Raw genomic sequence first — 13,925 nt, 5'->3', positions numbered from 1 at the left:
GCGTACTGCAAAAAAGAAAAAAAAAAATTAGAAATGAAAAAGAGAAGTTACAGCAGACACCACAGAAATACAAAGCACCATAAGAGACCACTACAAGCAACTCTATGTCAATAAAATGGACAACCTGGAAGAAATGGACAAATTCTTAGAAAGGTATAACCTTCCAAGACTGAACCAGGAAGAAATGGTAAATATGAACAGACCAATCACAAGTAATGAAGTTGAAACTGTGATTAAAAATCTTCCAAGAAACAAAAGTCCAGGACCAGGTGGCTTTGCAGGTGAATTCTATCAAACATTTAGAGGAGAGCTAACACCCATCCTTCTCAAACTCTACCAAAAAATTGCTGAGGAAGGAACACTCCCAAACTTATTCCACGAGGCCACCATCACCCTGATACCAAAACAAGACAAAGATAATACAAGAAAGAAAATTACAGACCAATATCTCTGATGAATATAAATGCAAAACTCCTCAGCAAAATACGAGCAGATAGAATCCAACAACACATTAAAAGGATCATACACCATGATCAATTGAGATTTATCCCAGGGATGCAAGGATTCTTCAATATATGCAAATCAATCAGTGTTATGCACCATATTAACAAGTTGAAGAATAAAAACCATATGATCATCTCAATAGATGCGGGAAAAGCTTTTGACAGAAGTCAATACCCATTTATGATAAAAACTCTGCAGAAAGTGGGCATAGAGGGAACCTACCTCAACCTAATAAAGGCCATATATGACAAACCCACAGCAAACATCGTTCTCAATGGTGAAAAACTGAAAGCATTTCCTCTAAGATCAGGAACAAGACAAGGATGTCCACTCTCACCACTGTTATTCAACATAGTTTTGGAAATCCTCGCCACAGCAATCAGAGAAGAAAAAGAAATGAATCCAAACTGGAAAAGAAGAAGTAAAACTGTCACTATTTGCAGATGACATGATACTATACATAGAGAATCCTAAAGATGCCACCAGAAAATTACTAGAGCTAATCAATGAACTTGGTAAAATTGCAGGATACAAAATTAATGCACAGGAATCTCTTGCATTCCTATACACTAACAACAAAAGATCAGAAAGAGCAATTAAGGAAAACAATCCCATTCACCATTGCAACAAAAAGAATAAAATACCTAGGAATAAACCTACCTAAGGAGGTAAAAGACCTGTACTCAGAAAACTGTAAGACACCGATGAAAGAAATCAAAGATGACACGAAGAGATGGAGAGATATACCATGTTCTTGGATTGGTAGAATCAATATTGTGAAAATGACTATACTATCCAAAGCAGTCTACAGATTCAATGCAATCCCTATCAATTTACCAATGGCGTTTTTTACAGAACTAGAAAAAAAAATGTTAAAATTTGTATGGAGACACAAAAGACCCCAATAGCCAAAGCAATCTTGTGGGGAAAAAAACCTAGCTGGAGGAATCAGACTCCCTGACTTCAGACTATACTACAAAGCTACAGTCATCAAGACAATATGATACTGGCACAAAAACAGAAATATGGATCAATGGAAGAGGATAGAAAGCCCAGAGATAAACCCACACACCTGTGGTCAACTAATCTATGACAAAGGAGGCAAAGATATAGAATGGAGAAAAGACAGTCTCTTTAGTAAGTGGTGCTGGGAAAACTGGACAGCTACATGTAAAAGAATGAAATTAGAAAACTCTCTAATACCATACACAAAAATAAACTCAAAATGAATTAAAGACCCAAATGTAAGACTGGACACTATATATCTCTTAGAGAAAAACATAGGAAGAACACTCTTTGACATGAATCGCAGCAAGATCTTTTTTGAACCACCTCCTAGAGAAAGGCAAATAAAAACAAAAACAAATGGGACCTAATGAAACTTAAAAGCTTTTGCACAGCAAAGGAAACTATAAACAAGACGAAAAGACAGCTCTCAGAATGGGAGAAGATATTTGCAAATGAATCAACGGACAAAGGATTAATATCCAAAATATATAAACAGCTCATGTAGCTCAATATTAAAAAAACAACCCAATCCAGAAATGGGCAGAAGACCTAAATAGACAGTTCTCCACAGAAGACATACAGATGGCCAAGAGGCACCTGAAAAGCTGCTCAACATCACTAATTATTAGAGAAATGCAAATCAAAACTACAATGAGGTATCACCTCACACCAGTTAGAATGGGCGTCATCAGAAAATCTACAAACAACAAATGCTGGAGAGGGTGTGGAGAAAAGGGAACCTTCTTGCACTGTCGGTGGGAATGTAAGTTGATACAGCCACTATGGAGAACAGTATGGAGGTTCCTTAAAAAACTAAAAATAGAATTACCATATGACCCAGCAATCCCACTACTGGGTATATACCCAGAGAAAAGCATAATTCAAAAAGAGTTATGACAACAGTGTTCATTGCAGCACTGTTTACAATAGCCAGGTCATGGAAGCCCATCAACAGACGAATGGGTACAGAAGATGTGGTACATATATACAATGGAATATTAGTCAGCCATAAAAAGGAACGAAATTTGATCCTTTGTAGAAACGTGGATGGATCAGAGACTGTCATACAGAGTGAAGTAAGTCAGAAATAGAAAAACAAATGTTGTATATTAATGCATATATGTGGAATCTAGAAAAATGGTACAGATGAACCAATTTGCAAGGCAGAAATAATGACACAGATGTAGCGAACAAATATATGGGCACCAAGGGGGGAAGTGGGGGCGGGTGGTGGGATGAATTGGGAGATTGGGATTTACATATATACACTAATATGTATAAAATAGATAACTTATAAGAACCTGCTGTGTTAAAAAAATAAATTCCAGAAAAATATATAGTGACAATACCTCAGTAGGATTGTTATGAGGACTACATGAAATAATCTAGGGAAAGCACTTTAATATGCTTCATTCTAGTGATTTACTTACTCTTAATTTAAAAAAATGTTTTAAATAAATATTTAATAGATGCAAAAGAATATATTAAAAGATATGTAACTGATAAAGAATACTATACAGCAAGCACTCGTGTGCTTATCAGTCTAAAATTTATCTAGTTTGTTTTCAACCTAGTGTTCTACCCTTTAGATCATTTACCACTTTTAATTTTCATTTATTGCATTCCATAGCCTATTCAGTTTTGTGTTGTCAGCAGATATGATGAACAAGTTTTTGAATTATTGGAGCAAGTCATTGAAAAAAAGTTTAACAGGGCAGCTGGAGGCTGAGCGCTGAGGCAGGCCACCACAGCCCTGTTCATTGGTGGATACTGAGTGCTTGATCAGCACTTTCTGGGGCGGCAGTTTTATAGTCAGCTTCTTTTCTGCCTGGAAGTACATTTAACCACTTACTTTCTATGATTTTTTTTCTCTACAAAGATATTTGAGAGATCAATGTCAGATATATATTCTCTGTAGTACTAATTTCCTAATTTACCCACCTAATTTTTTTGATGGTTAAGCTGTGAAAACTGTGCTATTTTTTTGAAAAAAAACCCAGCCATATTTAGCATAATGATATAACAAACTCTTAGATATTTTAGCTAGTGGTAAAATATGTACATCCTTTGTTTTAGCATATTACAGATGTTTAAAAATTGGTTTTAAATTTATCATTTTTATTTTTTTTAGTTCTCAGTGTAATTTAACATGAACTAAGAAATTACTACTCAGAAATAGAATTTTATTTAATAGTTCGCACTAAAGATTACAAAGTTCATTAGAGTTGCAACCAAAGATTTCCAGTTTTAGAATTAACAATAGCTTATATCTTTGGTGCCACATTTCTAAGTCTTCTAGTGGTCAGCAGAATTATCTGAAGAAGTTTTGGACAAAAGATATTTAATATGGCTTTGATTTATACAAAAAATCAATGTGCTCACCATTAAGAGCTAGAGAAGGATCATTGTTTTAACAATTACATTCACCTTGCCATTTATTTATGGTATGAAATTGTAGTGAGAATCTTTATTGTGACTAACACAGTGGAATTTCTAGTTGATCAGGATATTTATTTTGGGAAATAAAGACTCATCTGATGAGCAGAAAACCTGTTTCTTATACTTTACTTTTGCAATAATATGGCCCTTGGTCTGTGTTTCAGATTTTTGGCTTTTGTCCATTTTGTCTCTCTGATGGCTTGTTGATTCTTTTTTCCTACTGAGGCCCATTATTTATTTGTTTTAATTAATTAATTTATTTATTTATTTTTGGCTGCGTTGGGTGTTCGTTGCTGCTCGTGGGCTTTCTTTTAGTTGTGGCGAGCAGAGACTACTCTTCGTTGCGGTGCGTGGGCTTCTCATTGTGGTGGCTTCTCTTGTTCCGGAGCACTGGCTGTAGGCACGCGGGCTTCAGTAGTTGTGGTGCATGGGCTCAGTAGTTGTGGCTTGCGGGGTCTAGAGCACAGGCTCAGTAGTTGTTGCTCACGGGCTTAGTTGCTCCGTGGCATGTGGGATCTTCCTGGACCAGGGCTTGAACCCGTGTCCCCGGCACTGGCAGGTGGATTCTTAACCACTGCGCCACCAGGGAAGCCCTGAGGCCCATTATTCTTAAGCTAGCTTTTGTTTTCACATAACTACTTCCCACTAGTTTATCATCTATATGCAGATTAAACATAACAACATGCAGTGGCATTCCAGTTACTCTGTCTCAAGATAAGTTACTTTGTACTTTGCTTTTACTTTGTTCAGTACTTCCTTTCAAATAGCAAAGTCCAGAGTTCACATGTGTTTAGACTTGGATATATAGGACCTTTGCAAATCTCTTCAGCGCTGGTAAGGAAAGGAGGGACTGAGAAATGTCTTGAGGTAGAAAAGTAAGGAAAAGAAAATATATTTATGAATATTTTAAATAGAGGATATCTTTTAAAAGGGGTTGATTGCTATGCAGCCAAAGTCCTGTAGGCATTTCTTATATATCAAATTTCTTTATACCCTCATCTCAGCAGTGTTCAAGCCTCATAATAAAAAATGATCTTACAGCTTCCTGAGTGTTATAGTGCAAGACTACTGAGAGTGGCCGTGATGGACTGCTCAGTTGAAAACTATCTTTGGTAACTTTTTGCTTCTAAAATAGGGGTGAAGGAGCAACCCACTATCAAAAACAAAACAAAACAAAACAAACTACTGACAAAAATCCCCTTTCCTTCCTTGTAAGCCCAGAAATATGCAGGTTTGGGAAATTTACCTTGCTTTCAATGTTGAGATGACTTTTTATGTTTTTTGTTCGTTATGGTGTCTAATAAAATTATAGAATGTAGCCACAAAAAGAGCAAGTCTTGTATCTGTGTTTGTTACTTGGTCACCTAATAAAATCAATATATCTGAATCATTTTGCTGCACACCAGAAACTAACACAACACTGTAAATCAGCTATACTTCAATTAAAAAAGAAAATCTACGGCCTGAATGAATCCTTTCCACCTTTCCTTCCCTAGCTTGAGCACTAGTAGCTGCCTGTAAGAGAAGTCTTATTCAAAGGCAAACCCTAGCCGAATGTTAATAGACTAAAATTTACGTGATAGTGCATGTTGGGAGAACTTTCATTTTCAAGCAGTATTGACCTGTTAAGATGGTATTACCCTAATCAAAGCCTTACATGATGTGAACAGTAATAGGATAAGCCAGTAAAATTGAATGAGCTTTGTAATGGGAATTATAAATTTATTTATTTATTTTTGGCTGCATTGGGTCTTTGTTGATGCGCCGCGGGCTTTCTCTAGTTGCGGCAGTCGGGGGCTACTCTTCATTGTGATGCGCAGACTTCTCATTGCAGTGGCTTCTCTTGTTGCGGAGCATGGGCTCTAGGTGTACGGGCTTCAGTAGTTGTGGCATGTGGGCTCAGTAGTTGTGGCTCGCGGGCTCTAGATCGCAGGCTCAGTAGTTGTGGTGCACAGGCTTAGTTGCTCCATGGCATGTGGGATCTTCCCAGACCGGGGATTGATCCCATGTCCCCAGAATGGGAAGGCAGATTCTTAACCACTGTGCCACCAGGAAAGTCCTTGTAGTGGGAATTAGAAGACTTGGGTTCTAATCCATGTTCTGTTAGAAGTTATGAGCTTGAGCAGATCACTTTACCTCTTTCAGAAGCAATTCTTTAATCTGTAACATGAGGGCTTGGATGTGATGCTTTCTTAAAACCTTTTCTGATTGAAAATGATTGCATAATTATTATACCTTCCTCACTACCTCTAAATGTCTTTGTACCCTTTTCTCCTTTCTTTTTCTTGGAGGAAAAGTTAAATGACTTTCCAAGACCCATTCATTTGATCATGAAACTGCCCTTTCCTAATTCCTCCAGTTTTGTTGTTGTTCATTCATTTATCCATCAAACATTTATTAGGCATGTTAAGGGTTTCAGGTTCTTTTAGATTCTGGCAAGAGAAAGATCTAGAAGATATAGATGCTGTCCTTAAGAAGGTCACAATCTAGTAGGGGAAGAAGAACATTCAATACAGTATAATAAAAAAGGGATGTAATATGGCAGGGTGATGGCACAAAGAGGAAGGGAATCTTTTTTTGGCTAGTCAAATAAGGGTTTACAGAGAAGGGGACCCCTGGCCAGAGTTTTAGAATTAGAAAAAGAAAAAAACACTTTTTTCTCCTCAATAAAGTATTTATTCTTTCTTTTTAAATTTTATTGGAGTAGAGTTGATTTACAATGTTGTATTAGTTTCAAGTGTACAGCAAAGTGATTCAGTTATACATATACACATGTTCATTCTTCTTCAGATTCTTTTCTCATCTAGGTTATTACAGAATGCTGAGTAGAGTTCCCTGTGCTATGCAGTAGGTCCTTGTTGGTTATCTATCTTATATACAGTAGTGTGTATATGTTAATCCCAAGTGCCTGATTTATCCCTCCCTCCTCATTTCCCCTTTGGTAACCATAAGTTTGTTTTCTGTGTCTGTAAGTCTGTTTCTATTTTGTAAATAAGTTTCATTTTGTATCATTACTTCAAGTTTTCCTAACACCATTTATTGAAGAGACTGTCTTTTCTCCATTGTATATTCTTTTCTCCTTTGTTGTAGATTAATTGACTATATAAGCATGGGTCTATTTCTGTGTTCTCTATTGTGTTCCATTGATCTATTTGTCTGTTTTTGTGTCACCACCATACTGTTTTGATTACTCTCGCTTTGTAGTGTAGATTGAAATCAGGAAGCATGATACTTCCAGCTTTGTTCTTCTTTCTCAAGATTTTATTGGCTATTAGTGGTCTTTTGTGGCTCCATACAAATTATAGAATTATCTGTTCTATGTCTATGAAAAATGCCCTGGGTGTCTTAATAGGGATTGAACTGAATCTGTAGATTGCGTTGGGTAGTACGGGCATTTTAACAATAGTAATTCTTCCAGTACATGAACACAGGCTATCTTTCCATTTATTTGTGTCATTGTAAAAGTAGTAGATTCTTAATGTAAAAATATTAGGAATATAGATAAGCAAAAATCAGGAAAACAATCACTATTAATACCTTGATGTGCATCTCTTTTGAAGATGCGTTTTAAAGGATGCCTAGAAGACTAAAAAGAAGATGGGGGAGGGAGCATTAGAGACAAAAGGAATGATGAATGCAAAGGTATGAAGTTCTGTAAAAGCGTGTTTTGTATGACCAATCATAAATAGTTAGGTATAGCTGGACCACAAGGGGTATTGGATAGGGAAATGGGGAGATATAGGGAGTCATCAGTCATTTCATGGAGGACTTTGAATGTGATACTAAGGCATTTAGAGTCTATCTGTAGGAAGTCTGGAGCCAACAAAGCTTTTTAAGCTGGGAAAGGGACAGATTCATGATGTGATTTGCATTAAAAACAAAACGAAACTTATTCTGGCCAATTTCAAGAAATCAGACCGAATACTGACTACCTTTCTGCTTTCTTTCACCAAATCAATAGAAATAATAGAAAGATATATATGTAGCCACCTGTAGAAATAAGAAGGAGAATTCTCTGTAAATCAGAAAGTGTGAAGAATTTTTGAAAATAGATAGGAGGTCCTATGGGTAATGCTCATATCCAGAGATAGGGGAAACTGGAAGCAGAACGGGTCCCAGAATAATCAGTAGGGTGATTCGCTAGCATTACTGTGCATGAGCAGTCAAGCAGCTCCAACCTCTGTACATTCTAACACCAATTTGGACCAAGCGAAAGGTCTGTTTCCATGTGAGAACTGCATGTAGCAACCTGGGTCTGTGAGATGAGGAAGCACCCAGGGTAATTGGTTATACTCACACTTAGAAGACCAGGCACTGAGGCCCCACACCTGGTGGCATGTTCTGCTCCTCCTCTACTCCTGTTGAAAGCAGTATGAAATGAGTATTGCTTTCTGAATGAGGTATACCAACAGAAGCCAGCAGAATGTAAGAGAATCACAAATAAAAAGAATCTCCAAATGTTTCAGGAAAGTTGACACCATGATACAGAATCAACAAACAGAAGAGCTTAATGTCAAGTAAAAAGTGACTAGAACGGAGTTCTAAAATTAGTGTAGCCAATAATTTTAGAGACATAGGGAATTTATTATATTCTTAACAAGTGGTTATAAAACAAGGGTAGGCATTTATTAGGAAGAGTCAATTAGATATCTGGGGAATGAAAAATATGGTTGTTGAAATGTAATAATCTTTTTGGTGCCGGTGGAGGATGGATTAGAACAGTGCATGGGGCTTCCCTGGTGGTGCAGTGGTTAAGAATCCTCCTGCCAGGGCAGGGGACATGGGTTTGAGCCCTGGTTGGGGAAGAAGATCCCACATGCCACGGAGCAACTAAGCCCATGCACCACAACTACTGAGCCTGCGCTCTAGAGCCTGCAAGCGACAACTGCTGAAGCCTGTGCACCCAGAGCCTGTACTCCACAACAAGAGAAGCCACTGCAATGAGAAGCCCGGGACCGCAACAAAGAATAACTAGAGAAAGCCTGCATGCAGCAATGAAGACCCAACACAGCCAAAAATAAATAAATAAAGAAGTAAAAAAAAAAAAAAAAAAAAAAAAAGAACAGTGCATGATTGGTAGCAGAGAGAACTGGCTCTTTCTGGTGATCCAGTGATATAATGAGATTTTTTTTTAATTTATTTATTTTTGGCTGCGTGTGGACTTTCTCTAGTTGCAGTGAGCGTGGGCTACTCTTTGTTGTGGTGCATGGGCTTCTTATTGCGGTGGCTTCTCTTGTTGCAGAGCATGGGCTCTCGGCGCGTGGGCTTCAGTAGTTGTGGCTCGCGGGCTCTAGAGCACAGGCTCATTAGTTGTGGTGCATGGGCTTAGTTGCTTCCAGGCATGTGGGATCTTCCCAGACCAGGGCTTGAACCCGTGTCCCCTGCATTGGCAGGTGGATTCTTAACCACTGTGCCACCAGGGAAGCCCTATAATGAGATCTTGAACTAAGATAGCAGCAGTAAGGATAGAGCTGAGGAAACAAATAACAAGAGATGTTTAAAATATAGAATTAATAAGGCGACTACTGGGTGTGGGAATGAAAGAGAAGCAGGAATCTAGAATATTTCTAGGTTTCTTGTTTGGTTGAGTGAAGAGGTAATATTGCCGGAAACTGTGGTAGCAAATTCAAGAGTAAAAGCAGTTTTGGGGGTTGGTGATGGAGGATTCTACTCTCTCCCTTGGACCTGTTGAAATTGAGGTGCTTGTAAGACAATCAGGTGGAGAAGTGTTGTCTGTTAGACTAACGGATATATGGATTTGGAACTTAAATGTTTTGGGCTTGAGCAAGATTTGGAAGTCATGTATAGGTGATAATGGTAGTAGATCTCATGCTCCTGGGTAAGATTGCTCAGGAAGAATACACAGAGTTTGAGACACAATGACCACTGCCATTTAAGAGGTATGTAGAAGTAGCGACAGCACAGGAAGGGAGGGAAGACTGGCTGGAAGAGTAAGAGGTGCACCAAAAGTAATGTCACAGAAACCAGAGAAGTAAGGGAGTGGTCAACAATGGCAGACTACCAAAGGGTTAATAAGGGCTAAGTAGTGATTTGGCAATTGAGATTTGACCCAAACAGGAGGCGCTTCAGTGGAGTGGTGGGGCTAAAACCAGACTGTAGTGGGTTAAGGAATAAATGGAAGGTAAGGTGGAAGAGGCCATGGACATAGATTTTGCAGACATAGGTTTGTAGAGGAGTAAGATCTGTGAGAACTGGAATATGGAGGTGGGATGCAGGATTGGAGAGGAGGTTGTTCTGCTTTAATGGAGAGTCCTGTTTTCTTCTCTAGCCTCCCTTCTTTAGTAGTTTCTTACCCCTTTCTTATAAACATTGTCAGGTGTTTTCTTTCATTCTCTTCTAACCTTTTACCTCATTCCATTTCACTCTTAAACTTTTCTCCCAACTCTACATTTCTATAGTACTTATTTTCTCTTTCCTTTGTCTGGAAGGATTCTTATGATGTCTTACATCCTTGTTCATCTATATATATGCTCTGTCTCCTTAGCTACTTGATACAAAAAGTCTTCCAGTGTCTTTTTGTGTCTTTAGGTTGACCACAGTGTCACACTGAAGATGCTCAGTTAAGAGTTCTTTGAAAGTCAGTTGCACAAATACCAGATGGAGACATCCCATTTTGGTGTAGTTTTAAAAAAAGTGTGCATTTTATGGGCAGAAGACCTAAATAGACATTTCTCCAAAGAAGATATACAGATTGCCAACAAACACATGAAAGAATGCTCAGCGTCATTAGTCATTAGAGAAATGTAAATCAAAACTACAATGAGGTATCACCTCACACCAGTCAGAATGGCCATCATCAAAAATCTAGAAACAATAAATGCTGGAGAGGGTGTGGAGAAAAGGGAACACTCTTGCACTGCTGGTGGGAATGTGAATTGGTACAGCCACTATGGAGAACAGTATGGAGGTTCCTTAAAAAACTACAAATAGAACTACCATACGACCCAGCAATCCCACTACTGGGCATATACCGTGAGAAAACCATAATTCAAAAAGAGTCATGTACCACAGTGTTCATTGCAGCTCTATTTACAATAGCCAGGAGGTGGAAGCAACCTATGTATCCATCATTGGATGAATGGATAAAGAAGATGTGGCACATATATACAATGGAATATTACTCAGCCATAAAAAGAAACGAAATTGAGTTATTTGTAGTGAGGTGGATGGACCTAGAGTCTGTCATACAGAGTGAAGTAAGTCAGAAAGAGAAAGACAAATACCATATGCTAACACATACATATGGAATCTAAGGGGAAAAAAAATGCCATGAAGAACCTAGGGGTAAGACAGGAATAAAGACACAGACCTATTAGAGCATGGGCTTGAGGATATGGGGAGGGGGAAGGGTAAGCTGTGACAAAGTGAGAGAGTGGCATGGACATATATACACTACCAAATGTAAAATAGATAGCTAGTAGGAAGCAACCGCATAGCACAGGGAGATCAGCTCGGTGCTTTGTGACCACCTAGAGGGGTGGGATAGGGAGGGTGGGAGGGAGGGAGATGCAAGAGGGAAGAGATATGGGAACATATGTATATGTATAACTGATTCACTTTGTTATAAAGCAGAAACTAACACACCATTGTAAAGCAATTATACTCCAATAAAGATGTAAAAAAAAACTGTGCATTTTAGATAGAAGTTTGATATGACTGATGGGAAAATTTGGGAAGCCTTCAAATGCATTAATTGAAGCATTATATTCTGACTACAGGAAGAATTAATTATTCTACCCTAGTGAAAATACATGTAACAACTGTTGTTTGACTTTAATTCTGAATGTCATGATTAAGAGGAACAATTGGCAATCCAAGAACTTGTTCAGGAGAGGGAGGAAAATGGTGGAGTCCAGAGTGCTGTTTGTCAAACCAGTATCTATTCTCCCTTTCATTCTTAGTAACATATCTACACTATTGTGGGAAGATCACTAAGTCCAACTATAAAACATTATCTCTCAATAGCTGTAAACAGAAAACTTGGGTAGCACTTCTAGGAAAGCTCTTTAAAGGAGATAGACTCACTGGGAAGCCTCAGAAGGAGCTCTTGTCCCTTCCTCCTTCTGCCTAGGACAGAGATTAAATTTCTGGAGTTGCAGCGATCATCTTTTGACTATGGATGACTTTGAGCATAGATGCCATGGGGTAAGGCCGGCAGAGTGAAAAGATAGAATGAGTGGGGCTCCTTGGTGACGCTGCAGCTGCCAATCTATCCTGACCTACCTCCAGATCTCTTATGTGAGAGAAAAATAAACCTCTCTTTTCTATAAACCACATGTATTTGTTCATGAGCAACTGAACCTTATCTCAGCTGACACAGAGGGCCAACCCACTGACTAGATTAAAGCTATTACTGAGGCTACTCTTAGCAGGTGGAGAAGAGGTTATGGACTCAGCTGGTTTTGGGTTTCCAGGGTTGACATAGGGGGACATTTTTGGAAAAAGGTTTTAACACTGATCTAAAGAATTCTTGAGAGAGCCTTTCTCAGTTTCTGATTCTGGACATAATTTGAATTTTCATAGCAGATGGCTCTCTGAGAAATAGTTATGGCACTGCATGAGATGTAAAAAATTCAAATTCTTAGACTGAGATTTGATTGTTGTGAACAAAGGGAATTCTGAGAACAGGAAAAAGTTTATGGAAAACAAAATCATTAATATTGAACTAAAATAATTCATAATAGTGAAAAGTAGATTGAATACTCCGGAAAATCACATTAGTGAATTAGAAAACTCCTTCAAATGATGTACCAGAATTACGGAAAGATAGAGCTGGAGATAATAGGCACGGTAGATAGATCCGGGAGATCTGGTATACATAAATTGGGTGTTCTAGTAGGAAAGAACAGAGATGATGTATATGTGATCAAGAAATTCTCAAAGAAAATACTGAAAATGTTGCTAAACTGAAGACTTGTACTTTTTATAGAACTCACCAAATAGCAAACAAGATGAGTGATTATACTAGTCACATTTCTGATGTTCAAGAATAGGAGAAAATTCTCCAAGCTTTTGGGGAGGAAAATCAAATTATTTTCAAAGGGAAGATAATCAAGTTGGAATCTAGTCTTCTATTTCATGAAAAATACTAGATGAGAGGATTCCAGACCTTTTATGGAATTTATAGACTAATAAAATGCTAATAGAAAATCTGAGTGATTAACAAATTATCAAACTTTTTTTTTTAGCTAAACAAGGGTATAAAATATAAAATAAACAATTGAGTAGTTTTTGTTTTGAACAACACTGTCATCTTTTTTTTTTCTTTTCCATTATGGTTTATTATAGGATATTGAATATAGTTCCCTGTGCTATACAGTAGGGCCTTGTCGTTTATCCATTCTATATATAATAGTTTGCATCTGCTAATCTCGAACTCCCAGTTCTTTTCTCCCCAAAACCCCTCCCTCTTGGCAACCACAAGTTTGTTCTCTATATCTGTGAGTCTGTTTCTGTTTCATATATAAGTTCATTTGTGTCATATTTTAGATTTCACATATAAGTGATATCATATGGTATTTGTCTGACTGACTTCACTTAGTATGATAATCTCTAGGTCTGTCCATAATGGCATTACTTCATTGTTTTTTGTGGCTGAGTAGTATTCCATTTTATGTATATACCACATCTTACTTATCCATTCATCTGTCGATGGACATTTAGGTTGTTTCCACGTCTTGGCTTGTAGATAGTGCTTCTATGAACATAGGGGGTGCATGTATCTTTTCTAATTATAGTGTTGTCCGGATATATGCCCAGGAGTGGGATTGTTGGATCATATGGCAACTCTATTTTTAGTGTTTTGAGGAACCTCCGTACTGTTTTCCCTAGTGGCTGCACCACTTTACATTCCCACCAACAACACTGTCATCTTTTTTGATTGTACTGAGGACTAGTGAAAATTTAATCACCAAATAGTATTGATTCCTGTTTTAGAGTTTGGTAGCTACTAC

At 37.9% G+C, this 13,925-nt stretch overlaps 1 protein-coding gene across 7 annotated transcripts in view; it reads left to right on the top strand.

Moving 5' to 3' along the window:
- Positions 1-13,925, top strand: part of NCOA1 (nuclear receptor coactivator 1) — a 260,501-nt gene that overhangs the window by 34,734 nt on the left and 211,842 nt on the right. The gene's annotated exons all lie outside the window — the stretch shown is intronic.

This window comes from Tursiops truncatus, chromosome 14, assembly GCF_011762595.2.
Source record: "Tursiops truncatus isolate mTurTru1 chromosome 14, mTurTru1.mat.Y, whole genome shotgun sequence".
In the NCBI taxonomy this organism is placed as follows: Eukaryota; Metazoa; Chordata; class Mammalia; order Artiodactyla; family Delphinidae; genus Tursiops; species Tursiops truncatus.
The sequence above is the reverse complement of the archived record's forward strand: the minus strand, read 5'-3'. Positions and strand labels throughout refer to the sequence as shown.